The following is a 4,919-nucleotide window of genomic DNA, read 5'->3' as shown; positions in this document are numbered from 1 at the left end:
CTCCCATACACTACACCTGGACCAGTCGTTTTCTTTATCTCTAATGTTTTCCAGTCCTCGTTTTCCAGCTGGTAGAAGCAGATGACTGCCTTTCCTGAGCCCAGTTCTGCTGGATGTTTTTTTCTTGTTATAAGGAAGTCTTTCCTTTCTACTGTCACCTGTAGGCTTGCTCAGGATGCGAGGTTGTGGCGATGTAAAGATCTGACACAATCTGCTGGCTTCCATAGAAAGTTAACTGTTTACTAGTTTGCATGTTATAATGGAAGGGAATGCTTTTGTACAATGCCCTATGACGACTTTGTTGTAAACTGGCACTATATAAATAACCTAAATTAAATAGAAAATCCCCCAAAGTGCATGCTTGTTTGTGGTTTATCATTTATCAATGACGTTTTTATTAGGTTTCTGCTTATGCCTAACCATAAAACCTGCATGATGGAAGTCTTGTTGTTTTTACCACTAAAGCCCAGCAGGTTTTCAACCATCAAGCACAGGCAGCCTTGATTTTTATGATGGCATAATATTTATTTTGTTTGTGGTATAATTTTTTTTTTTTTTTTCAAATGGGTGCCAGACACACAAAAGACAAACAAAAAAATGACATGAACCATGCGAAAAGTAAAAAAAAGAGACATGTTTTAAGAAATGTGGTGAGTTATGTTGCTGTCAACATTTAGGTACGTTATTACTCAGGGAGCACAAGTACACGAACATTGCATCAAATTTCTGATGAGAAATCACACAAATGTATTTTTATTTGTTCAGTGAGAAGACAGTTGACAAACAAGCACTATTACCCTGTTAGCCTGGAGTGTAAAACTGTGGACATCTGAGTCAAACTTTATGATGCAGATGATCCTGTGTTAATATGAGTGAATGATCATCAACAAGGTCCCTAAGGTTTATTAGCATGAACACAAAGTCTGTGTGAACAAACACCTGTTTTTTTTATACTACTAATAAAAAAATCATAAAATGTTTGATAAACCAGAAGGTTTTTACACTATAGCCAAGGAGATATTTGTATCTGCTGTACATTTTTCTCTACTTTGTTGATTACTAGTACTGAAAAAATAAAAGGTTTAACTTGTGTGTTAATAGTATGCCCCTGGAAGATTTATTGAAGGTGAATGATTTATAAGAAATACCAAAACAAGAAAAGACTGCTTGTGGTTGGCTGTGATTCAATGGCGTTTCATAATCAGAGTGTAATAATTCAATGAATATAATATTTTAGTGCAACTTTTGTTAAGGATTTCAATATGTTTAACTGTATGCTTTAACTTTTTTAATGTTGTTTTAAATTCAAATGAGTGAGACAGAAAAAAAGTGTGGAAAATAATATTTTGGCACAGAAATCTGACAATTTTCAAAGTTCACCATGAACAGGAATAAAAAAAAAAAAATTAAATAAAAAAATTAAAAAGAAACTTTAATTTGATGAAATAGATTACAGTATATCAAAACCAAACAGATAAAAACAAAATTAAAAGCATAGAATAAGTGTTGAATGGCTTTGATTTTTGCTGCTATTTCATTATTCTGCATTATGTTATTTTTTTATCCTTTATTTTATTATCACCCATGCATGGCAGCAAGCATGTATTTGCTTGCTTGTGCAAGTGTGGGCATGTGTTTGTTTCTGTTAGCAAAATACTTAATCTCTCAAAGTATTTAGTGAAAGTACATCTACAACAAAGGAACTATCGGAGTCAGTCCAGTTCAAGAGTGAAGCCTCAGCTAATTGTCCTTAGCAAACACAAAAATGGCTGTAACTTTCTCAAGTGAACAGATACTGAGCTGGAAAAGTTCAGTGCAGTTGCAGCTGAGAGTCATTCCCATCATATACCATGACTATTAGCAGATTGTGTGTAATATTTGTTTAAAACTTGGCATGCAAGATGGCAGGCAATATGCAATCATTTAAAGATAGTTGATTTCAATGTCATTATATAGAGCTCTGCACTGCCTTGTAGAAAAAAGCCTGAAGAAGATTATGTTGACTGAAAGTTTTCCTTACAGTCATTAACTAAATAATGTACTGGTAGGTGCACAACAGTAGGCACATTTAGACTTTTTAAACCTATCTGGACCAGTTTCCACACCTTTATGGACAGCAAAAACAGAAAAATGCCTATATTTATAAACATTTTACAACACTAGTGGCATAATAATCATCTGACCATGGGTATGACTTCTTCACCAGATATTGGATGTTACCGACTTCTTCTTCTTTTTCTTTTCTTTTTTCTTGTTGAGACAATATATATCCTTATGTGAGGTATGAACTTTAAAGATCCAATAAAACTAAGTTTGAAGAACTGTTATCCTCCTCGTTTTCTACCCTGTGGACACAAAGACAAATGTGTGGACTGCCTCTACAGTTAACAGAACTGCAAATATGTGCTTCTAGTTCACAAACACCTTATATCAGCCATCAAGGATGATCTGCTTTCTGGTTTGTATGTCTTTTTTTAGTTTACTAAAAAAGCCTCTTGTAAAAAGAATTACCACAGTAGCTGTATGGTTGTCTTTTAAGATAAGCATTGAGCATACTAAAATGGATTAAAAAAAAAATAAAAACAGCCATTTCTTCTTTTGCTAGCACAAGCCATAGTGGATTTAAGCATGAAAAAGCATGCTGCTTTATGCTTAAGGGGAAAAAAAAAGATCAATCTAGGCCGATCCTTCTTGTGGTTAGTCTTTAAGTTGGGGGTTCCCAATTCTCCCTGTGTCTGTATTCATTTGTCTCTGTGAAACAACATCTCCATTTGGGACTAACAGCAGAAGTAGTTATTTTGGCACTATGCCTCACACTTCATCATGCTGTTAGAGCCCAATTTAAATCAACTTGGTTGTAGTATACTTGGTCTGTTAGTGGCTTTTAAATTAGTGAGCTGGAGTGTTGAAAATGTAACCAATTAATACTCAGACTAGCTACACAAAAGTGAAGAGGAGAAAAATGCCCTTTTTAAAACAAATGGTCAATAAATTGTTCAAATTAGTGAGAACTAAACAGTATATTTCCAATTTCCAACCAGTCTCTGTCATGTGGAAACATTGTCTTGTTTTTTTGTTGTTTCTTTTTTGTGTTTTCTCTGTGAATATTTGGGTTGTGTTTGGACGATCCAGTTTTCTCCAACAATCTGAAAATAATTATCAAGTTAATTGGTGATCCTAAATCCAGTATGCCACAGGGCTGCAACATTTCAAAGGGACCAGGCTGGAGAGGATGTGCAGCAGATTAAGCAAGAACCCAGACCCATTTCTACTTTCATGAAAAATATGCTGGTTGTAAATTATAACAAATGGATTATATGTAACACATTTCTGAAGATTTTTTTTTGTAATCCCTCCACCTACTGGCACAGATCTGAAATGTGATGTATATATCTCATTGGGCATACTTAGTAAATTTATTCTGCATTTTGAAATAATAATTGCATACATTTTCATGCTTATTTTTATTTAAATATGATTTAAAATGAACAACAAAAAATATATGTATCTAAAAAATCAGAATGAGCTAAACTGACTAAGCAGATGATTAGTACTTGTCTTATTGTGTCAAATATGTCACATGGAATTTTTTGTACAATTTGGAGTTTATTGCCCGATGTGACATATGTCACAACAATATTTGACAAACCTATTCTTTATCAAATTGTTTTATAAATGGTATCAAACAAGGTTATTTTTGAGCTATGACATGCTATCTAAGGATTAGCATAACTGAAACAGTGGAAACTCACCTTTGGTAAAAGAAAATAAAGTTTATAAAATCAGCTTAGTGGTCACATTAGCTTCCCAGTTGCACCAAGACTTTGGAAATTATGTCGTCAGTACCCAGAGTCCCTCACTAGTCACATGACTGAATCAGGATGTTCAGTAGATGTCACTCAGGGACTTCATGAGATAAAAGTCAATGTTAAACTTTAATAAGTAACTTTTCTCAATTTTAAAAGGGGTGGCGATACCAGTGTCACTGTGGGTCCTTATTAACGATAGGAATAGTAATGTTCTAACAAGTGAGGATACAGTGATGGGAAGATGGAAAGAGTATTTTGATGAGTTAATGAATGAAGAGAAAGAAAGGGAAAGGAGTAGAAGCCATAGAAACTGTGAACCAGGAAGTGGGAAAGATTAGTGAGGTTGAAGTTCTGAATGCTCTGAAAAGAATGAAGAAGGGGAAGGCAGTGGGGCCTGATAACACTACCAGTGAATGTTTGTAAATGTCTTAGAGAGATGGCAATGAAGTTTTTAACTCAAATTTTTAATGGAATTTTTGAGGGTGAGAAATGGAATGTACTTGGACTGTACTTATATAGCACCTTTTTATCTTATTTCAAGATACTCAAAGCTCTTTACAACACAACCTGTGTCCTCATTTACCCACTCATACAGCACTCTACTAGATCTCTACAAAGCTAATTGAACAAATCATTCTAAAGAGACTAATCAGTGCTTTAGATCACATTCATACACTGATGGGACACACATCAGAGGCTATGAGGGGTTCAGTGTCTTGTCCAGGGACACTTCAGCATGTGACTGCTGGTGGATTCGAACCCCCAACTCTTGCATTGGAGGACAACTGCTCTAACCACTCAGCCACAGCCAAAAGAGGGGAGTGGTGGTAGTGCAGAGGTTAGTGAAGGTGGGCCTGTGATCAGAAGGTCACTGGTTCAACTCCCTGGACAGACAAAATCAAAATGTGGGTGGGAAACTTGTCTTCATCCTAATTTGCCCCACTCTGAGCCCTTGAGCAAGGCCCTTATCTCCCGCCGTCTGCTCCCATGGGCACCCTAGTCTGCAGCGCTCTGCTCCACACAGACGGCTGTGGCAGCTCAGTAGTCTGTGGTTGTGTCAGGAAATGAACCCGGTATAAAATTAATTGCGAGTCAGTTCACTGTGGTGAC

The sequence above is a fragment of the Nematolebias whitei genome, chromosome 2 (assembly GCF_014905685.2).
Source record: "Nematolebias whitei isolate Nwh7 chromosome 2, NemWhi1, whole genome shotgun sequence".
In the NCBI taxonomy this organism is placed as follows: Eukaryota; Metazoa; Chordata; class Actinopteri; order Cyprinodontiformes; family Rivulidae; genus Nematolebias; species Nematolebias whitei.
Note: the sequence above shows the minus strand (reverse complement) of the source record.